The following is a 24,632-nucleotide window of genomic DNA, read 5'->3' as shown; positions in this document are numbered from 1 at the left end:
TCGAAATCCGGAACCGGCAATTCAACCGCCGCACGAACTCTACCAACTACACAGGAATTCAGTCACTGGCCACCGACGACCTGCGCGAGACTATCCGAGCGGTCGTGCGGGAGGAACTACAAAAGCTGTTCCCGTCACCGCAGCCTCAAGTGGCTTCGATCGCCGACGCCGTACGTGAGGAGCTCCAACAACAACTCGGAGTAGCCCCTGAATCGCCGCAGCCTCAGCCGCAAGCGATGACATACGCCGCTGTAGCCCGCCGTCACGTTCCCCCTCCGCGCCCACGGCAGGGCCCAGTGACGACACAGTTCCGTCGTCCAGCACCAACCCAGCCGCCAGCACGCCAACCCGTCATTCCACGCGGCATTCCAAGGAAGACTGACGTTTGGCGCGCCCCCGACCACCGCCCGCTCTGCTATCACTGCGGAGAAGCCGGGCACATCTACCGCCGATGCCCATACCGGGAGATGGGACTCCGAGGGTTCGCCGTGAACGCGCCGCGACCACAGATTGGCGAACGACCTCGCGATATCGCCGACTACCTCGCCGCCACTCAGTGGAGCCCTCGACGACCGTCCCGTTCGCCGTCACCAGGCCGTTACCTGTCGCCGCAGCGCCGACCATACACTGGCCCAGCCCGGGGCCGGTCTGCGAGCCCATATCCGGAAAACTAAAAGCAGCAACCGATGGAGGTGCGGTTGCTGTTCGTCGAACTGACGAAGATCCTCCGACGCCGACGGAGACGCCGAAGAGACCATCTCCACGACATAATAATGACACGCCGCCGTCCCGACGAAGTCAGAAAGCCAAGACTACACCGACAAAAGACTACGTGACGACGCGACGTTCCAGCTTCAGTTTAACGCGACGCAGCCGTGATCCGACGCCAAGACCTAACTGCAACGCCAGACAAAGAACCACCGACCTCGACGTGCTTCTGGACGGCCACGCAGTTACCGCCTTAGTGGACACAGGGGCCGATTACTCCGTAATGAGTGGACACATCGCCGCCCAGTTGAAGAAGGTTAAGACCGCATGGGAAGGCCCTCAAATTCGGACCGCTGGAGGACACCTCATCACGCCGACTGGAATATGCACGGCAAGAATAACCATTCATAACCGGACTTACCCTGCCACCTTCGTTATCCTCCAACAGTGTTCACGAGACGTCATTCTCGGTATGGACTTCCTGAACCAACACGGCGCAATCATCGACCTGCAGTCGAAGTCTATAACGCTGTCGGAAGATAAAGCGACACCGCCGGAGAGCCCTCGTAGTCGCCACGCCTTGAGTGTGCTCGAAGATCAAGTGAGCATCCCGCCTCGCTCCAGCATTGTTATTTCGGTCGGCACCGAAACACCCGCTGACGTAGAAGGCGTCATCGAAGGCGACCAACGTCTATTGCTAGACCGTGAAATTTGCGTCGCAAGAGGGATCGCTCGACTGCATGGAGGGAAAACTGAAGTGTTGCTGACAAACTTCAGCCAGGAGTTCAAGCACATCAACAAGGGCACGACGATCGGGTACAATGAGGAAATTCTGGAAACCAGTAATGCGTTTATCCTCTCGGATTCCGCCGCATCTGCCCCGACGACCATGGTTCCCGAACCAAACTACGACATTAATCCAAGTCTCCCCATGGGCAAGCAGCAACAGCTCAGAAGTCTGCTCCGACGATACAAAGCCTGCTTTTCGACATCATCGAGGATTCGACAAACACCAGTCGCCAAGCATCGCATAATCACCGAGGAGTGCACTCGACCACTCCGCCAGAGCCCTTACCGAGTTTCGCCGCGAGAACGTGAAGCTATAAGAGAACAAGTCGACGAAATGCTGCGCGACGACATCATCCAGCCGTCGAAAAGCCCGTGGGCGTCCCCTGTTGTCCTGGTGAAGAAAAAGGACGGAACCCTACGTTTCTGCGTCGATTATCGTCGTCTGAACAAGATCACGAAGAAGGACGTATACCCCCTCCCACGGATAGACGACGCATTGGATCGGCTCTGCAACGCTAAATACTTCTCGTCGATGGACCTCAAGTCTGGCTATTGGCAAATTGAAGTCGACGAAAGAGATCGCGAAAAGACCGCCTTCATCACCCCAGACGGCCTCTACGAGTTCAAGGTTATGCCATTTGGACTGTGCTCGGCGCCTGCAACGTTCCAGCGCGTGATGGACACGGTTCTAGCAGGATTGAAGTGGCAGACCTGTCTCGTTTACTTGGATGACGTCGTTGTCTTCGCCGGCAATTTCGACGATCACCTTAGGCGCTTGCAACAGTACTAGAGGCCATCATGTCATCAGGACTTACTCTGAAGCCGGAAAAGTGCCACTTCGCTTACCAGGAGCTTCTATTTTTAGGCCACGTCATCAGCAAATCTGGAGTCCGCCCCGACCCGCAGAAGACAGCTGCCATCGCAAAGTTCCCGCAGCCCATCGACAAGAAGGCAGTGCGTAGATTCCTTGGCATGTGTGCCTACTACAGGCGCTTTGTCAAGGACTTTTCACGCATCGCGGAGCCGCTAACCCATCTAACCAAATGTGATGTCGAGTTCAAGTGGGAAACGCCGCAGGCCGACGCATTTCAAGAACTCAAACGACGCATGCAGTCGCCGCCCGTACTTGCGCACTTCGACGAGCACGCCGATACCGAAATTCACACTGACGCCAGTAGCCTAGGCCTCGGTGCCGTCCTAGTCCAGAGAAAAGATGGACATGAACACGTGATAGCTTACGCTAGCCGGTCGTTGTCAAAAGCGGAAGGCAATTATTCTACAACCGAAAAGGAATGCTTCGCCATCGTTTGGGCTACAGCGAAATTTCGCCCTTACCTATATGGCAGGCCATTCAAAGTGGTCAGCGACCATCACGCGTTGTGTTGGCTAGCTAACTTAAAGGACCCTTCAGGACGGCTGGCACGGTGGAGCCTCAGACTACAAGAATATGACATCACTGTAACATACAAGTCCGGACGAAAACACTCAGATGCCGATTGCCTATCACGCGCCCCCATTGACCCGCCGCCGCAAGATGACGAGGATGACGACGCCTTCCTTGGCATAATAAGCGCGGAAGATTTCGCCGAACAACAAGGAGGGGACCCTGAGCTAAAAGCCCTAGTCGAGTATTTGGAAGGGCACACCGACGTTGTCCCTAGGGCATTTAAGCGTGGATTATCTTCGTTCACGCTTCAAAACAACCTACTCGTGAAGAAGAACTTCTCACCAGTCCGCGCCAACTACCTTCTTGTTGTTCCGTCGGCGCTGCGTCCAGAAGTACTGCACGCCCTACATGACGATCCGACCGCTGGGCACCTCGGTTTCTCCCGAACGCTATCGAGGATACAAGAAAAGTATTACTGGCCGCACCTAACCGCCGATGTCGCCCGTTACGTCAAGACATGCCGAGACTGTCAGCGACGCAAGACACCACCGACAAGGCCAGCGGGATTACTACAGCCGATCAAGCCTCCTCACCGACCTTTTCAGCAGATCGGGATGGACTTGTTGGGACCGTTTCCGACATCAACTTCCGGAAATAAGTGGATCGTCGTAGCGACGGACTATCTCACCCGCTTCGCTGAAACTAAAGCTCTACCGAAAGGCAGCGCAGCCGAAGTGGCGAAATTTTTCGTCGAGAACATCCTGCTGCGACATGGTGCTCCAGAAGTCCTCATCACCGACAGAGGAACGGCTTTTACAGCAGAGCTCACGCAAGCCATTCTGCAATACAGCCAGACAAGTCACAGGAGGACAACTGCCTACCATCCGCAGACGAATGGTCTCACGGAGCGCCTGAACAAGACCCTCGCCGACATGCTAGCAATGTACGTCGACGTCGAGCACAAGACGTGGGATGCGGTCCTGCCGTACGTAACATTCGCTTATAACACGGCGGTACAAGAAACAACACAGATCACGCCATTTAAGCTGGTTTACGGCAGGAACCCGACGACGACGCTCGACGCTATGCTGCCACACGTCACTGACGAGGAAAATCTTGACGTCGCTTCCTATCTCCAGCGCGCCGAAGAAGCTCGACAGCTCGCCCGCTTACGGATCAAGAACCAGCAGCGTACCGACAGCCGACAGTACAACCTGCGACGACGCTTCGTCGAGTACCAGCCCGGCGACCGTGTTTGGGTATGGACCCCGATACGCCGACGAGGACTAAGTGAGAAGCTACTGCGACGCTATTTCGGACCCTACAAGGTTATCCGACGTATTGGCGCACTGGACTATGAGGTCGTGCCAGACGGCATTTCGCATTCACAGCGGCGCCGCGCACGATCTGAAGTGGTCCACGTGGTGCGCCTTAAACCCTTTTACGGACGCTGACGAACTTCCTTATTTTGTTGTCTTCTTTGCTACGAGTGCTTTTCCTTATTACTTTCGTTTGTTTGTAGCATCGGGACGATGCTTTTTAAGAGGGGGGTATTGACGCGTGTACTTATCTTTAACGGGCAACCACGTTTCGCCGCCTAACAAATGTTATCGCACAGCGCGGGACGCGTCTGCATGTATCCGAAGTTTCTGGAAAGTTATCGATGCTTCTATCCGCTGTCTGTTGTCGCCGAATCTTGTATTATCTGATTTCATCGCGTGACTCGAATGTTGTAGAACTTTGTGGAAGGCATGCGGGTCCCAACGATTAGTCTGGAACATTCGACGACTCTTGTATAAAAGCCGACGCGCTTGACCCGCTGATCAGATTTTCGACGATCGCCGACTGTGTTCGCCGCTCTCGTTGTGCTTTAAGTGTAGCCTGTTTTGTGGGCACAGGTTCGCCCAATAAAAGCTAGTTTTGCCTTACACAGTATTGCTACTGTGTTCTTTGCCGTCACGACCACGTGACAATATATATATACGTAGGAAAGGGACGACGACGAACTTTTCGGAAGTATTCTTCGTCAGGAAACCTTCGTCAGAGTACAGCTGGTACAGGACTAGACGAAGGCTGGTCCACCAGCCGAAAACGTTAAGTAAAGAATACTTCCAAAAAGTTCGTCGTCTCTTTCCTGCGTATGTTACGTCGGGTCCTGCGTGCTGAACTTTGAAGAAAACCACTATATATATATATATATATATATATATATTGTTTCTGCACTCTAATGGTCGCCGCCCTAAGATCCCCCCCTCCCCTCCAATGAAGGGAGACTAAGCCCTGTGGCCAATCACGAACGTCGCTTACTTGAGAAATATTTTGCGAATAACGGCAGAGTTCTCGAGGCAGCGGGTTCAATCCCGGTCACGGCGGCTGCATTTCGATTAGGACGAAATACAAAAACGCTCGAGTACTTAGATTTGGGTCCACGTTCACCCCTTCATTCACGGCGCACGCATTTGTGTACGCGACATATTTTCGCCATTTCTGAGCAGTGGTGTCAACGACTAGACCACGAACATTAGGCTTAGTGAAAAGTCAACATTCTGCTGTTTTATAGTACCTCCACTTCTGAGTGAAATGCATCGCTACAGACGACCTTCTTGGTAAAGGCACATTCGTGTATGACGGGATGCTTGACGTGGGGCGTTTCGTTATAAATTGCTAAAAATTTATTTGACGTTTCTAGCACAATTTTGAACAAAAAAAGTAACCATTCGGCTCGTGTGCAAAGCGCTGTGATTTCGTTCTGGTTCGGAGAAATGAAAATTTATAGCGGTTCGCGCACCGCTTCGCAAAACTGAATCGGTTCACAAACCGGTTCTGCGCAGCCCATTTTATCCTGCCCCATAGCGATATGCCGCATAGTACTATAGACTTGTCAGTCTGGCGCATGCGCAAGTTTCATTTTCATGAAAAGGAGGCGGTAAATTTACGAATGAATGACACAGATACGGGGGAATTTTCATGCTAATATTAAAGACCTAGGTAACAAGCGAGAATTCTTTTGTCAGCGTAAGGACTGCCTAGCTTCCGCACTCGTTACTTTGACAATAACAACGTCAGTTCATTTTCGTTTTGCTTCAGGTTTTTACTACAGGGCTTGTGGTGAGCGAACTGTGGCATGCGATCTGAGGAGTCGAAGGCAGCGCGAATTCACATTGTACTGCATAAATCACAGCTTGACACTTCTAGTCTGCAGCGAAGAAAGAAGCCAGCATTCGACAGTTTGCTGCTTTTTTAGAATCACATGGGGACAGTTATGCTTCTGGACGAAAAACAAGGACGATTTGTGATGAACCATGCATACGTCGATCGTTCTTGCGCATCTGCACGTGGCGCGCAGTCTTGGGCTGACTAATGGCGGACAAGGCAGTCAAAAGCCATGCACGCTGTGCACCACGAATAACTTCTACAACTCGAAGACTACTGTACTCTGCTTGGCTAAGCACCAAACGTGCGTTGAACCATGGCAGGTGAACCATGGCAAAGCAGGTACGAGTTGCACCAATTCAACCACCACGAGCTCAAGCGTGAGCACATCATCAGCCTGCTGCGAGCTAAGGTATTCGGCAGAGATTGGTACAAGTATATAACAAGACTGTGAAGGCGGGAGAGCTCACTCCACTATCCACGATACTTCAGCTCATTAAAGAAGCCACTAAGAAATATCTGGACAATACCAATGACTTTCTCATCGACAGCTAACTGAGGAGCAATGAGTAGAAGGAGCACTGTCATCATCGACCAATTCGTCCGTTTTCTCGCGGGTGGCAGTGCGTTCAAAATATAAGAAGTACAAGAGTGCCATCAACGCGCGCACGGGCCAGGGAAAATGGGGTTCTATAGAAGCAGTCGCAGCGAACAACTGTAACCGATGGAAGCGCAGTCGCTTCCTTCCTTACAGCAAGTAACGATAGCAGATTTAGCGTCCCACTTACAGGCCGCGGTTACCGCTCACTGAGAAGGTGACGGCACTCATATGCGGCTGCAGTGTTGTAGATACAATAAGTCATGCAGCTGACCTCGTCGATATACCGTCTCCAAGACATCGTTTTTTCCACTCTCCGTGCCTGTCTAGTTTATCTAGCTTTAGTAACAAGTTGACCTAATTAAGGGCTCAAATGGGAGAGTCACAGGAAATGTTGATTCTGCGCAGCTCCTGAAACAATTTTTCGGCCGCGGAATAAACCTGGCATGGCCAACTTCAGAAGTACAACCGTCTCTGTCGTAGTTACCAGCACATACCTTGGGTGCCTCGATGCCGAACAGGTTTATAGGGTGAAAGCACCGCTCGCGACGTCGCCATTTTGTAGCAACCTTATCGGCTGGGATCATATCGCCCCTACGCGGATTTGTTGACTTCCAGGAGAAAAAGAAATGCGCCACGCTAATTTCATCCCAAATTTGAGCACGTACGTCGAAGTATGGTTCCTTGGGCTATTAACAACAACAATAATAATAATAATCAAATGTTTATTATAGTGCCCAGGAACAGCTACGGAGTCTTTGTATTGGTGCACTTAGAGTAATACGCTAGACAAAATGTGCAAAGAAGATATATGTGGTAGACAAAACATTGCGAGATGTAAAAACAATATGGAAACAGAAAACAACGAGGCAGGCGTAGAAGGAAGTTAATCATACAACATTATTATCTACATTTATACAAAACACAGGAAGTGAACTCTGAATTACATCAATGCAGATAGAATACGTATTACATGTTCTTTGGAGTCGAGCCATAGGACAGTCTTTAATGCAACAAGGCCGGGCAAAAAATGTGGATTGTTGCCTGGTATACTTTTGAGGCACGAAAAATTCCACATGATTAAAAAGCTTTAGGAAATGTATGAAGCCGTTGACCTCCTTACAGAGGAACAAAGGTCTGACAGTACGTCTTGATTTTAGAGGTGTGAGTTGAGGTCTACTTAAGAGGGCTGGACTATGGTCACCGAGACGGCAAAAGCGGTGTTTGAAAACAGATATCAGTTTGTTTAGGATGCGTTCAATGAGGTCCGGATTAGATTTGCACGTTGCGGCCTAAGCTACAGATGCATACTCTAGTAGGGGAAGGCACACCGAAGAAGACAACTTTAGCAAGGCAACAGAGGAGTGGAAGTCATGGGATAATAATAATAATAATAATAATAATAATAATAATAATAATAATAATAATAATAATAATAATAATGAGCAGGTGTTACAAACGCTCGGTAATTTGGCCCTGCTAGGGAAATTGTCTTAATAGCGGAGGGATATCCTTAAATTACATACTTTTTCGGGGCAGGGAAGTGATGAGGTGGAACCCCCCCCCCCTCCTACCCCATCGAAATTTAATCTTGCGTGCGCCTCTGACAGGAGTTCCGCTATTTTACTTTTACATGTTTCACCAGCAAAACTGGGAATTTACATGTTATACAAACTATTCTGCAGGTACATGGCTAGGCAGCATTGTATGCTACGCACGAAAGTCATGCTCGACGTTAATGGGATTAGCATTGACACACCATACTGCCAACGCTGAAACACGTCATGTATGAGGTTAAAAATTAAAATTATATTATGGGGTTTAACGTGCCAAAACACTTTCTGATTCTAAGGCACGCCGTAGTGGAGGACTCCGAAAATTTCGACCACCTGGGGTTCTTCAACGTGCACCTAAATCTCGGGCGTTTACACGGGTGTTCTTGTATTTAGCCCCATTGAAATTCGGCCGCCGCAGCCGGGATTCGATCCCGCGACCTCTTGCTCAGCAGCCCAACACCATAGCCACTGAGCAACCACGGCGGGTTCATGTACGAGGTGTGTATGTAGCAGGGTAGCTCTTTCTCGCTTTCATGATGTGCAAGTTATGGCATGTATGTCATGTCATAAGATGAATGACATGACAAGAATGACATGCATGCAAGGCATTACGTTAACCCTTTCAGGAATCAATTATTTCTGTTCATTGAAAACTTACTTTCATCGCATTTCTTACAACTTTAGAATCATAAAAAGCGTACGTACAGCTGCAGAATACATTAGGAATTTTCAGTTATTCACTGAGTTTTGTCAATGTTGCGAAAACTGACTACAGGGACATCAGATCTAAGAATATAAACAATTTCATGCATAGCAGGCTTGAAAAGCACCTATCCAGCCACTTGGAGATTATGTCTGGTAAAAAATTATGAAAACGAATGAAAATGAACTGACTACATGCTCGCACCGAGCAAGAACAACAAGCCGTCTACCTACTGTTATGATTGGGGGTTCAATCCCATCGCTCGTGATCCGTTGTCAAGATTGGAGTCGGGCATGTACTAGAAGGTAGCTGGCCCATGCCGTCGTCCAACTTATCCACGCTGAGGACGTTGATGAAGGGAGGGACTGCTTCCCATCGAGAACGAGGAATATGGGTTTATTTACAGTATTTATATTAGTCTAACATGACTGTTTGAGAAAGTACACGAGTCTAACATGACTGCTTGAGAGAGAGTGTCCTGAGCAGCCGCACAACAGCGGTTTTTAAACACTCGGTCCTCCCCTGATACCCAGGTGACGGAAACGGCCGTCTAAGCACCGTAGGCGAGTTGACCAGGCACCGTAGGGGAGAACGAGGCACCGTAGGGGCATTTATTCCCCGAACTGCAGCGCGTCCGCCGGCCGCCCATTGTCTGGCGTCTTGGTCCGCGCGTGGGAAGGGGTGTCAGTTGAAGTTCCCGCGGCTCAGCAACAATAGTTGGCCCGCCGAGCCAGTTTAGTTACAATGGCGACTTCGTCAAACTCGGCTCCAACGACGGAGAGTCGAGGACGCACGTATTGTTGCTCACACACGGTCGACTTAGTCACGCCGTGGCTAGAGGTGTGCGGCGACGCTCCCGGAATGTTGCCGCCATAGTCGCAACTGGGTGGCAAAACTTGCACTGCAGCTGGCCGTTCTTAACAGCGCCTCCATGGCCCGGAAAATCTCGACTGTCTAGCGCTGACAACCGCTGGGCAGGAAGAGAACGGCTGGTAGCCAGGGGGTGATGCCTTGGCTCGCAGCGACAACTGGTGTAATGATGTCACCGCCCCAAAACATCCAACAAGGACAGGCAACTGCAAAATGAACCCCACAACACGGCTCTGCGCCGAGATGACGTAACTTGGCTCTCACTTTAGACCCGCTAGGCTTCAAAAAAAACATAAGTGCAGAAACAAAAAAATGCTCCATTTCGCTATGCCAATTTCTGAAGCGATTTCGTGCTGACAAATTCAGCAATCATGGAGGGAATCCTGCTAAATGAGAGGGGATCTTCTTGGCTTAACAAAATTAACACTAGTAACCCTAAAATTTAGGCGGGACCCTCAAACGCAGAATTCAAATTGGTCTGCTCAAACTCTCCGCATTGCTATGCAACTTTCCCTTCTTATATCTAACGGAGAAGTTGTACTCTTGGAGAGTGAGACTCGATCGGAGCAAGCGGTCATTTTTGTGTGACATTTGATTGAGCCACGTCAGAGGACAGTGGTCGGTCTCGAAGATGAACTTCGCTCCGTACAAGTAACACGACAACTTCTGGGCGGCCCAAACTAAACTAGCGCATTCCTTCTCTGAAGCGCTGTAGGCCGACCTGACTAAGTACCACGCCCATACCTCTGTCGCTTGTGTCGCATTGAACTATGAATTCCTTTGTGTAGTCTGGCGCGCGAAGCACAGGACGAGAAACTAATAGCGTTTTCAAACTTTGGAAAGCGTTCTCTTTGTCCTTATCCCAGTGTACGCTACTTGGTGCTCCCTTTCGGAGGACGTCCGTTAATGGACTTTCCATTTCCGAGTAATTCGGAATGTACCGTTGATAGTACCCCACAAGTCCCAAAAATGAACGAAGGTCTGTTTTCGTGCGTGGCTGAGAAAATTGTTCAACCGTTGCTATTTTCAGCTCGGCCGGCCGTCTCGTGCCTTGGCCGACAACATGGCCCAGATAAGTAACCTGTGAACAACCAAATCTACACTTTTCCGCTTTCATCGTTAAGCCGGCTTCCCTCAACCGTGAGAACACCTGTTTGAGGTGCGATACGTGTTGTTCCCAGCTGTCCGAAAAAATTGCTACATCATCAAGATATGGCAAGGCGAACTCCTGCAAGTCTTTTAGGACAATATCCATTAACTTAGAGAAGCTAAACGGCGCGTTCTTCAGCCCGAAGCAGAGTGCGAGAGGGCGAAAAGTGCCTACAGGTGAGATGAATGTGGCATAGCGGCTGGCACTTTCAAAGAGGGGAACTTGCCAGTACCCCCGCACGAGATCTATGTTGAAATGTATTTACCAGCGCTAACTCTTTCAATTCATTCCTCAATGTTGAATATCGGGTACAGCTGAACCCTAGTGATGGTATTTGACTTCCTGTAGTCAACACACGGACGAGGGTCCTTGTTAGGGGTTTCTACCAGTATTAGCGTTGACGTGTAGTCACTCTCAACGGGCTCAATAACTCCCAACTCTAGCATGCGCTGTATCTCTGCCTCCATAATTTCTCTCTGTCTTGGAGACACCCTGTAAGGCTTTGATCTTACGGGTTCGGTCGATGTCAGCTCTATTTCATGCGTTATTAGTTCGGTTCTAGCCGGCCGATCGCTGAATCTGTCGAGATATTCCCCTAACACCTCTTTTAGCTCATTTAGCTGCTCGGGTCTTAGAGCGTGCGAGCTTACCGAATGTTTTACTACTTCTTCTAGGCTGATTTCAGAGTTGGAGGTCGCCCTATACTCCTTAAACTTGTTACTAGTGCCATGCTGCTATTTGATAGTATAGTTAACGACTCCGCTCCGCTCTATATACGGCTTCATCAAATTGCAGTGATATATCCTCACTTCCTTCCTACGACCGGGCGTTTTCAGAGCATAGTTAGTATCTGAAAGTTTGTGCAACACTTTAACGGGCCCGTCCCAGTGAACTTCATGCTTGTTCTTTCTTGAAGATTTGAGGATCATTACGTGGTCTCCGGCGTTGAACGTACGAAGCCTCGCATTCTTGTCGTAATAGAATTGGGCGTTCTCTTGCGCCTCTCCCATGTTCTTTTCGACTAGTTCTTGGGTTGCGCTTAGCCGTTCCAGCAAATCTAGCACGTATTGAACCACTGTTCGACTCTCTCCTCTTTCTTCCCACATCTCTCTTAACATTCTCAGTGGAGAACGGAGTGTCCTTCCATACACTAGTTCTGCTGGCGAGAACCCTGTAGCCTCATGTGGAACCGTTCGCAAAGCAAACAATGTTGCCGGCAGAAAGTTCTCCCAGTCCTCCTTGTGCTCGTAACAGAGCGCACGCAAAACTCGCTTAAGCACCGAATGCCACCTCTCTACACTGTTTGACTGAGGGTGATAGACAGAACTATGTATTAACTTTACCCCGCACTTTTGCAAGAATGTGGAAGTCAGTGCGCTCGTGAATACTGACCCTTGATCTGCCTGAATTTCGGCTGAAAACCCAACTCGTTCAAACACTGTCAAAAGCGCGTCTACTACTTCGGTGGAGCTGAGCTCTTTCAGAGGGATTGCTTCTGGAAGCTTTGTAGCCGGACACAGCATGGTAAACAAGTACCTGTAGCCCGATTTTGTTTTTGGAAGAGGCCCTACCGTGTCTCTTACAAGTCGTCTGAAAGGTTCTGTTATTAAGGCCACTACCTTTAGTGGGGCTTTCCATATCTCTCCTGGTTCACCAGAGCACTGGCAGGCGTCGCATGATCTTACAAAGTTTTCTACGTCTTTGAACAGCCAGGCCAGTAGTATTCCATAAGCAATCTTTCCTTTGATTTGTTTATGCTTAGGTGGCCGGACCACCCATTTCCATGAAAGAGACTCAAAAGGTCCTCCCTATACTTAGTAGGTACGACTAACTGATCTAAAATCCTACCCTTTCGATCTCTGTAGTGCCGATACAACAATCCTCCTCTCTCGTGTATCGTCACGTTGCGCCTAGCAATGCCTTCTTTGGCTGTGTGATGTAATTTAGCTAAGCTCTCATCATTCTTTTGCTCGGCTGCCAATGACTTTCTATCCACACGTAAGAGCTGATCAAAGTTCTTTGAGGCCGGTGATAATAACGACTCTGTCTCACTTGTGAGTGCGTCAGCTTGCTCTTCCTGCAGGCTTGAACTTGGACACTCAAGTGATGCGCTCTCAATGAGCTGGTCAGCTGGCAGGCTCTCCTCGACTGATTTTTCATCCCTCAAGCCTAGCTCGGATTCGGGTATTGAAGTTATCCCCTTTTCTGCTTCCGCTGGAGCAGCTTGTGCATTTTCAGCCGAAAACGACGCGATTTTACGAGCTTGGCCGCGGGTCAATGCCTGTACTATGCCCTCTCCCAGTTTAAGCCCTTTGTCACGCAGTAACTGATTCGAACGATTCGAAAAGATGTAAGGGTACTGCAGTGACAAAAATTTGGAAACTGCAGCCTCAGTCTCTAGCTCCCCGAATGGTCCACTGATTTTGACTTTGGCCATGGGCAGACACACGCTGTGTTCTTCTACAACCTGTTTGATCCATGCTACTTCTCCGGTGAAGTCATCTACCATCACGTAAGACGGATGGACAATGTCCATCGTGGCGGCACTGTCTCGAGCTTAGCACCCGGCATGGTTTGCCATTAACTTGCAGGTCGTGAAGATAGGGTCTTAAAAGTTCCATGTTCTCGTCTTTTTCCTCTACGTAGGAAAAAAACTACGCTAGGCTTCACGCAGTTTACAGCTATATGTCCCAGTTTGTGGCATTTATAACAGCGGATCGGCCTAAAAGATTCGAATTTTCTTTTCTGTTCCTTTTGTGCGGTTTCCTCGTTAAGTTTCTCCCCGCTCTTTTCTGCGGGCTTTTCCTCCACGTCTACAGGCTCCGATCGTCTAATCTGCGAACCCTTTATGAACGGAAATGATTTCCGCGGTCCATTTCGACCGTCCCAATTTCCGTACTCGGCGTTCAACTTTCTACGGGTTGCGTACTCTTCGGCTAATTCAGCCGCCCTTTCCACAGTGTTTACATTCCCTCTGTCTTGCACCCACAGTTTCACAGATTGGGGGATGGTTTTGTAAAACTGCTCTAGACACATGCATTCAATGATCATGTCTCTGCTGTTGTAAGCTTCCACGCTTTTCAGCCACTCGACTAGGTTGGCCTTTAAGCCGTATGCAAACTCCGGATACCCCTCGCTATCTTTCTTGCCTGTGCTTCTAAACCTTTGCCGAAAAGCTTCGGCTGAAAGGCGGTATTTCTTTAAGAGACTAGCCTTAACTTTTGCATAATCATATGCATCCTGTGCACTCAGTCTGGCGATTACTTCCGCCGCCTCACAAGGCAACATAGACAGCAACCGCTGTGGCCATGTACTCACTCGGGCCGAAGTTCATCTTCTCGCAAGTCCTTTCAAAATTGCTTAGGAACAAGCCTATGTCGGTCCCGACCTCGAATGGCTTTAATAGCCTGTCCATGCTGTATGATTCTGCCTCACTTGATCGTCCCAGAGCCCCTTCAGTTCCTTGAGACAACTCCAAACGTTTGCTTTCAACTTCAAGTTGCATTTTTCTTAACTCACGTTCCTCTCTTTCTCTGTCCCGTTCTTCTCTTTTTTTCAGAAGTTCCAACCCCATTTCAATTTCTTCCTCACTGGCCTGTTCGGAAATTAGCTGCAATAATCCCGATTTTAGCATTTCCTTGCGTACATCTAGGCGCACTTCCTCACCAACAATCAACAATTCGTCTCTCAGCAGTCTCCTTAACTCCATGATTGCTGCGTTACTGCCTTGATCCTGCTCGCTAAATCTAGCTAGGAAAACACAACCTAGCTAACACTAAACAATCTAGCTTCCCTACTGTTCTAATCAAAACAACCACAAAATGAAGCCTAGAGAGTCAAAGCAAGAACCAAGCACTCACCGCAGTCACAGCACCACGTCGCAAAGGCCATCTCACCGCTGTCAGCCAGTTGTTATGATTGGGGGTTCAATCCCATCGCTCGTGATCCGTTGTCAAGATTGGAGTCGGGCATGAATTAGAAGGTAGCTGGCCCATGCCGTCGTCCAACTTATCCACGCTGAGGACGTTGATGAAGGGAAGGACTGCTTCTCATCGAGAACGAGGAATATGGGTTTATTTACAGTATTTATATCAGTCTAACTTGACTGTTTGAGAAAGTACACGAGTCTAACATGACTGCTTGAGAAAGGGTCCTGAACAGCCGCACAACAGCGGTTTTTAAACACTCGGTCCTCCCCTGATACCCAGGTGACGGAAACAGCCGTCTAAGCACCGTAGGCGAGTTGACCAGGCACCGTAGGGGAGAACGAGGCACCGTAGGGGAGAACGAGGCACCGTAGGGGCATTTATTCCCCGAACTGCAGCCCGCCCGCCGGCCGCCCATTGTCTGGCGTCTTGGTCGGCGCGTGGGAAGGGGTGTCAGTTTAAGTTCCCGCGGCTCAGTAACAATAGAACTTTTTGTTGGGCTAGTTGCTGCATGTTACTGAAGTACTATAACGCCAAACAGACCATACAAGAAGAGACACGGACGAGCGCTTACTAACAACTGATGCTTTATTGGCGGAAACACATAATATATATATATATATACGCAAATTTGGCGGCGCAGCACGCGCATTGTCAAGAATCACATGGTAACCAGGCAAAAGGCGATAGAATGACTGTGAAGTGTGATCTACAATCATTCTATCGCCTTTTGCCTGGTTAACATGTGATTTTTGACAATGCGCGAGTTGCGCCACCAAATTTGCGTATATATATATATATATATATATATATATATATATATATATATATATATATATATATATATATATATATATATATATATATATATATATATATATATATATATATTATTTGTTTCCGCCAATAAAGCATCAGTTGGTAGTAAGCGTTCGTCCGTGTCTCTTCTTGTGTCGTCTGTTTGGCGCTGTAGTACTTCAGTATCAGTAACAATAGTTGGTCCGCCGAGCCAATTTAGTTACAATGGCGACTTCGTGAAACTCGGCTCCAACGACGAAGAGTCGAGGACGCATGTATTGTTGTTCACACACGGTCGACTTAGTCACGCCGTGGCTAGAGGTGTGCGGCGACGCTCCCGAAATGTTGCCGCCATAGTCGCAACTGGGTGGCAAAACTTGCACTGCAGCTGGCCGTTCTTAACACTACCCCCTCGTTTTATTAAAGTATTTCGAGCACGTAATTCGAACTTGCAACACAATTCCAATGAGAAGTGTTTAAAAATGTATGCCACGTATTTTAAATATCATTAATTTCATCAGTTCTTTCGCTGTAATGCACTATCTTGCCGTACACGATTGCGTACACAGCGCCTGAAAGGGTTAAAGCCATGACATGAATGAAATGATGTCATGTATGCTATGACATGTCATGATATGCATGTCATGGCATTTAATGCGTCATTTAATTCACGTCATCCATATCCCGATATATACCCAGTTAAAGAAACAACCACGATGGCACCATGTCAATAATGTCATGACAGCCTGTCATTGCATGTCATTCTGTCATGCATAGTCTGAAATTTATGCAGTTAAAGAAATGCATGAACTGTCATTCATCGCATTTATTTCATGTCATGTCATTCATGTCATGCATACCCTGATATTTATTCAAGTAAAGAAGCGAACGCAACGGCATCGTGTCGTTCATGCCACTCATGCTATGCCATGGCATTCATGTCATGTCACGCATGCATGCCATGTCATGCATGTTGATGCGATCATGCGTTGACCCCACGGAACCGGTCGCTCGCGGAGAATGCGACAACCAGGGGCATGGTTAATGAGCCAACGCCCTCATCAGAGCCACCTCCAACTGCGGAGATATATGGCAACAAGTTGGACACCACAAAACGCGTTTGGGAATCTTGCGAAGTGGCATGCTGTCAAACGACCTCGTGGGGCCTTTCTCACTATCGTCGCTTCGAGAATGGAGAATTTGCATCCGTGGTGCGTGACTCTCTCCACGTTCGTGTGTAACGGTTCAATGCCGTGTTTGCGTTTTGCGCTAAGCCCTCCTCGGAAGAAGAGGGCTTCAGCCCTTTGGATTGGCCGAAGATGATGTCCCTTATCTACTGAAATAGGATATCGAGAAGGGGACGTGACCGAGACGACGAAAGGTATAAAAGACGAGGCGGTCGCTTTGTGTGGATGTGCAGTATTAACTTGAAGTGAACATCTCCGCAACATTCCTATATGTTCTCGTAAATCATGTAAATGTATAAACGTTGTGTTCTAAAACGTCCTGAAGATCAGGCCAATGCTTACGATCCTTACTCCGCCATGGTGTGTGAACTTCCCACGTCTTGCGACCTCCGGTCGCAACAATAGCCTTATATATACCGGGTGTCCCAGTTAACTTGGACCAAGATTTTTAAAAAAACCCAGGAGCTCTAGATAAATCGTACCGACTGCATAGTAGCGGCAGTCGTGTGTACTTACAGCCAGTATTTCTTTCATTACGTGTTTATTAATTAATTGCATTTAATTAGTGGGCTCTTTCATTATTGCTTGAATCGCAAACATGTCAATTACAAAGTTGTAGGGCGCCTACAAAGTTGTACGGACCCTACAATTACAACATTGTAATTGATATGTTTGCGATTCAAGCAATAAAAAAGAGTTTACTAATTAAAAGCAGTTAATTAATACTTCGTGGTGAAAAAAATACTCGCTGTAAGTACACACGACTACGGCTACTATGCAGTCGGTACGGTTTCTCTAGAGCTCTTGGTTTTTCTTTTTTTTAATCTTGGTCCAAGTTAACTGAGACACCCGGTATATGGCATGGCTGTCCAGTTAAAGCAACGACACGGACAACATCCCAACGTAAGAGTCTCTATATATATATATTCAAGATTGTGTGCTGTATAGCGTGTACAGAAAGCACACAATCACTTGCAAAAGATAGAAAGCGCGGCAGTACTGCACCACAAACTACACGCACAAAACAGCGCTACTACTCGCAACCAGAAGCGGCGATGTGGGTCCGATGGAAGGCTGTCTCCACCCAGTAAACCTGTTTGGCATCGAGGCACCCTACACCTACCCATCGTCTATCCCCATTCTCGCACCCAACGAAACTCGTGAGTCGTAACAATCTGCTAGCAGCGTGCGCCGGTTGAAGAAATATTCGAGCAATCATACAAACTATTGAGCACCCGTCGTCATCTTAACTGCTTGAACCGTTTCGTGCCGAACCGGTAATCATAATTTTTTTCTGATCGGGTTCGGATCGGGTTCAGGCGCCTTCCAAAGATATCAGTTCGCGCACGGTTTTCGCTTCGACACTCCACTTTATAGCAATGCTGGCAGCAATCTTGTACATGTAATTAGAGCGCGTGATTCAATCCTTTTTTAAAAAGGACAATCAGCATGAGAGACCGTACAATAAATAGATATTCAATTACGTTGAAATTATGATTACTTGCTCTAAATTGCACAAGGAGTCATTCTAGCGCTTCGAGTTGCTTCCAAAGAATTATCCAGTACCTTGGCATAAAATTGTGTAAATTTCGCAGATTTATCGACAGTCGATCGTAATTCGTTACATAAAAGGACCCAAGGCGTCAAAATTAATCCGGAGTCCCCCACTAAGGCGTCCCTCATAATCAGTTCGTAGTATTTTTTTTTATTTGTTTATTTATTTATTTACAGAACCCTCAGCGTATAATACATTACAAAGTCGAGGGGCATACATAGCAAAAGAGAACATAAATAGCGGAAAAAAAGAAGCATAAGAAATTTGTCGGGTCACAACATTCATACGGGGACGGATTACCAGCGAAGCTGTTCTTCACTGTTCAGGCCGCATACTTGGCTGCATACATGGGCGGCATACATTGTGATATTTTTAATACGGCACCACACAACGACGACACAAGCGCCGCCGCGGTCACCGCACCACCCATGCACCTGCCGCAACCGCTGCCGCAGCCGCGCCGGCAGCTCAGACCCGCGTGGGCCACGTGCACAGGCGCCGTCACCACACTCTTTCTCCTTCCCATTATTCGTCAAGCAGGAGTTAAAACAGATAAAGCACGTGAAGGCCAACTTGCTACACTAAGTGCACTCTCTCATAAGTGCAGGGTGATCATCTTTAAGTTTTACGGAATTTTTTTTTAAAATCGCCTGTTGCAGGTAACATAATTATTGTCCTTGAGCTGAATTATTCGAAGAGGCGGACATTTCTAACACGAGAAATTGAAACACATATTCAACTAATTAACACAACTCACTTATTAACTTCTTAATTACTTCATGGCGCATGTTACAATCTATGAATTGTAGCCGGAGAGCTTGCAAGACGTGTCCACTTCAAATGAATTTCCAGGATGACACCAGTTTCGAGATATTATTTCCCAAAGTGTGGGACGAAATACATGGGCGTTCCAGTTACTTTTGTGCTTTAATGCATAAAAGACTGTTTTCTTGAAAAGAGTCTGTAGAATAACAGCGCATTTTACGGCAAATTTGATGGCGCATATCTCTAAAGTGGCGTCATTCTGGAAATTCATTCCAAGTGGATACGTCTTCCAAGCTCACCGGCCACAATTCGTAAATCGCAATATGAGCCGTCGAGCAATTCATGCAAAAGATAATTAGTGAATTCTTGTTAATTAGTTGAGTTGTTTTGTTTCGATTTCTCCAGCAAGTAATGTCCGCCTCTTTGAATAATCCAGCTCAAGTACAAGAATTATGTTATCGGCAGCAGGCGACTTTTAAAAATTCCGTAAAACTTAAAAGTGGTCACCCTGTATATAGTGTTTCTCTTACAACGCCGAATTTATGTGGTTCTACTTGGATCCAAAATATTTAACTCATTTATGGAAGCTGGAGGAGTGCTTTAAGCCTGCTTCACCTCCGCCGCAGGCCAGCCCGGTTTTGGACTATCTCCAGGATTTGCCCATGCAATGCATTCTTGCTCACGCGCCGTGATGCGGACGTAAGCTGGCCAGAGTAGCCGGCGAGGAAACCCTCCCTGGAAACGCATGGGGGGCTGCATAAGGGGGGGGGGGGGGGCTAGGGGTAAACACTTTCGCTGTAATACGGAATAGGGTACACCTTTCAAGTAAGAAAGTACACGCAAAAACAACTTATCGTACAGTATATTTACAGCAGGCTTGATAGCGCATTTTTAAAAGCACTTGGATCATTTACGTTCGTTATGGTGGCAGGTAAGTTCTTCCAGTCCCATGCGGTTCTAGCAATAAATGATTGTGAGCATGCTGTCGTTGAAAAATGTGTTATGCTAACCATATGAGGATGATCATGCCAGCCGGTGTGAGCGAAGAAACAAAGAACGAAGAGCGGGGTTGTGAAAATACACTTTGTGAAAAAAAACAAATGCGTGACTGCCTTTACGGCTGACTAGGTTCTGCCACCTAATACCCCAGAATTCAATTTCTTTAAAAGCAGAGTTCTCTCTATTGGCACTTTCATAGCTCTCTCGCAGCGTGTTGACGACCAGGTGTTAAACACCATGATGAGTTTCACAAAATTCGGCATGCTATAAGATGTCATAAAGCCTGAATCGTGAGCAGAGGAATTGCTAGCTGACGGCTGCGACGTCATGTGGATCCCCTATGTGGAGCTCCCGCAATCACGTGACGTATCCAGCGGACTTGGGCTGTAATAATTCAGTACATTGCAACACCAGTTGGTGTATAGCTGATCCAAAGAAAAAAGATAAGCAACCAACGATCGTGTTAAAATCTGTGTGAAGCAAAGTTTTAATTATAGTTAAATTATGGGGTTTGACGGGCCAAAACCACGATCTGATTATGAAGCACGCCGTAGTGGGGGACCACCTGGGGTTCTTTAACGTGCACCTAAATCTAAGTACACGGGTGTTTTCGCATTACGCCCCCATCGAAATGCGGCCGCCCGGACCAGGATTCGATCCCGCGACCTCGTGCTTAGCAGTCCAACAAGCAACTACGTCGCGTATGCGGCTTAGTCAAACGGTGATAATTAAATTATATAAAACTAACGGTGGTGCCTATGCAACATATACAGCCTCGTGCAATGTTTATGTTTATCCAAGAAAGGGTCACAATACAGTTCTCATGCAATCTTTACATTAATGCTCTACAACGCATACAATCTATGGCGAAATGCAAGCGCAAATCAGCCAGATGCACAGCGTGAGACATCTACGCAGTGATATCACGAGCAAGAAGGCGATGTGCGATGCTTGTGAAGGGAAGAATGGCGATGAAAGGCGTATGCACAGTGAAGTATACGAGACATATCTAGCTACGTTTAAGGATTGTGCTCCTCTTATGCCATAAGTAGGGCATACGCATTCTGCAGGCTTGGCCATTCATGAACACGCCCAGCTAGTGGTACATGCCGAATGGCTAAATTAGAGAAAATCAAGTTAATCATCGAATCCGTCGAATTTAATGCGCTATTTTATTAAGACGATCGGAGTGCTTTTGAGATACTATGAGGCAACATTATATTTGCAGGCGTTATCTGCGAATTCCTTCTTTTTTTCGTTATGCAGAACATGAGGAGTGCTTAATAGCACTACTTTGTCGGCTAGCATACAGAGATTATATAAGCCCGTTTGCTGGTACTTGTATACAGTGCACATATAACTCTTCGTATATATATATTCACAAATATATCCGCAGAGGTACCGACCGACCCAACAGCTGACGCTGAGTGGCAGCAGCAGCCACGCCAAAGCCGGGAGGGTAGGCACAGAAACAGAGAGAGAGAGTAAAACATCTTTATTAATAATATTTGAATGGCGAGAGCAGTGTGGGAGGAACCCTCAGTCCAGGGTCCCTAAGATGATTCCGGCGATGTTTCGAGCCCGTTGTATCACAGCTCGGAGGACCTCGGGAAGTCCGTCGCGGAGGGCATCGTCCCACAGCTCTTTGTTGCGTAGGGGGTAAAGGAGAGTTGGCAAGGGAGGAAAGAGGTTTGCAGTGCACTCAATCGTGACGTGGAAGATTGTGGGCGAGCTGCCACAGCCAGGGCAACGATCTGCATAACAGTGTGGGTAGAATTTATTGAGAGAGACAAGATTTGGAAAAGTTGCGATTTGTAACTGGCGTAATGCCACTGTTTCCTCCCGCGAGAAGGACGGCGGTGGTGTGGCGTGGGTGCGACGAATGCGTGCATAATGACGGAGTATGTCTTTGTAACGGAGCAAGGGATCCCCCCACTCTGAACTAGTCGCCTCACCACGCCGAGTCGCCCGGAGGGAAATTTCTCGGGCAACCGCATGTGCGCGTTCGTTACCCGGCAGCGAGGTATGACCAGGGGTGCAGAGTAAGTGGATGCGGGGAGGTGTGGTTGGTGTATTTTGCGGGATCTGTTTGAGAATTGGGTGCGCCGCTCTCGGGACGCCATGTCCTGATAGGAACGCCCGGCATGCCTGTTGCGAGTCCGTCAATATATACACTTCCTCAGGAACACGGATGGCGTATCGAATTGCAAGAGCAACACCGAGAATTTCTCCGTAAGCGGCATTTGTTCCGCGCATTGCAGCAGAGTCTCTCAGGGATTCGGTGCCATCCAAAACTACCGAGGTATAGCCCTCTTGAGTGCGTGATGTGTCCGTGTATAAAGTATGTGTTTCCGGGATGTTTGCAAGCATGCGGCCAATGTATCGTACACGGGCTTTGTACCGCCCTTTGTCATGCTCGGGGTGCATATTACGTGGCAATGGATGAATACTTAGTGCTTGGCGTATCGCTGACGACAAGATCGTTGGACGGGTTTCAGACTCAAGGGGTGGGACAGAGTATCCTAGCCGTGTGAGAAGATGGCGGCCAGTAGGAGTGAGTAGGAGGCGCTGGCGATGGCTGACCCAATGTGCTTCTAGCAGCTCGCCTAGTGTGTTATGTGTCCCTAAGTTAAGGAGACGGTGTGTGGAAGTATAGTTCGGGAGGCCATGGGCCAGCTTCGTCGCTTTGCGAATCATTGCGTCTATGCGAAGTTGTTGCGTTTGGGTCAACCGCTGAAATGGGAGATGGTAGGTAAGGCGGCTGATCACGAATGCCTCCACCAAGCGCAGCAGCTCCTCTTCTTGAAAGCCCGAGCGCCTGTTGGAGACCCTCCGGATCATGGCCAGAATTTGCTCAATCTATCTGGATAGAAGGGAAACAGTGTAGTTTGACCTGCCATCCGCTTGGATGTGTAGGCCGAGGATACGAGCACGATTAACTTGTGGTATCGGTGTGCCATCCACGTGCACAGTGATAGGGGGAGTAGAGGAACGGCTCCGGGGGCGAATGATTATGAGCTCCGACTTTTCCGGAGCACATCTTAAGCCGCATTTTCTCGCGTACTCGGAAACTGTATCGACTGCTTGCTGCAGTCGGTCCTGGATTGCTCCGTCGGAACCCCGTGTCGACCAGATAGTAATGTCGTCCGCATAAATAGCGTGGGCGACATCAGGGATCTGGTCGAGTAGCCGGGGGAGCCCTGCGAGCGTGATATTGAATAGAGTAGGGGAAAGAGCTGAGCCCTGGGGTGTCCCACGTCCTACAAGGCGAATCGTACCGGATCGATGCGGTCCCATTCCTACGGTGGCTGTGCGTTCTCGAAGAAATGCGCGGATATAGTTGTACATACGAATTCCACAGTGTGAATGTGCAACATTGCGAAGGATGAGGTCATGTTCAACATTATCGAATGTCCCTTTTAGGTCTAAGGCGATGAGTGCTCTCGTTTGGGCGAACGACGGAGGTTCTATGACTTCCTCCCGCAATTGTAAAAGCACATCTTTGGCAGACAGATGAGCCCGATATCCGAATGGAGAGTTAGAAAAGAATGATTTTTCTTCGAGGAAGGGCTGCAGACGCCGCAAGAGTACATGCTCCATGAGCTTACCAATGCAGGATGTTAGGGAGATGGGTCGTAAGTTTTCAACCTTAACAGGCTTGCCCGGTTTGGGGATCAGTGTGATGTCGGCGTGTCGCCATGCTTGGGGAAGCATGCCCTTGCGCCAGCAATCATTGAAGATATGGGTGAGGTGGTTAATATCCGCGTCACTGAGGTTACGAAGGGTAGCGAATGGGATGTGGTCGGCTCCCGGTGCCGTTTTGTGGCGTAGGTCTTGTAGGACCACCCGCACCTCGTCAGATGTGATGTCTGCATCGAGCAAATTCGTTCGCCTCGCCTACATAAGGATAGTCAGGGTACTGCGGCGGCGGGCCTGTGGGTATGAAATGCTTCTCTAGCTCTCTGAGGAGTGTCGAGACATCGTCCCTGTACTCGTGCATTAGGGTGTGCAGCTGTTGAAATGTTTTTCCCTTTGTTGTGGTGGGATCTGTGAGTGAGCGAAGAATCGACCACGCTTTTGCTGTGTTCAATGTGCCTGAGAGGCTATCGCAAAATCCTCGCCAGTCATTCCTCGTAAGGATCTCTGCATACTCCTGGGATTCCCGTGTAATTTGATCTATACGTTTCCTAAGTTTGCAGTTGAGGCGTTGTCATTTCCATCGTCGTGTCAACCCTCTGCGGGCGTTCCAAAGATGAAGTAAAAGCGGGTCTATGTCTGGTGTCTCGGTTGTGGTGCGCAGTGTGCTCGTGGTGGCCTCTAGATCTTGTGCGAGAGAGTCAAGCCAGCGTTCGTACCCTTGGCGCTCAGGTGGGTCCTGGCGACGTTCCCTGAATTTCGCCCAATCCGTTATGCGCACATTTCGCTCGGGCCTGCGCGCACCCCGTAATGACAAGGTGGTCGCTACAATGTAGTGGTCACTGCCAAGGT

The sequence above is a fragment of the Dermacentor andersoni genome, chromosome 1, assembly GCF_023375885.2.
Source record: "Dermacentor andersoni chromosome 1, qqDerAnde1_hic_scaffold, whole genome shotgun sequence".
NCBI classification, from domain to species: domain Eukaryota; kingdom Metazoa; phylum Arthropoda; class Arachnida; order Ixodida; family Ixodidae; genus Dermacentor; species Dermacentor andersoni.
Note: the sequence above shows the minus strand (reverse complement) of the source record.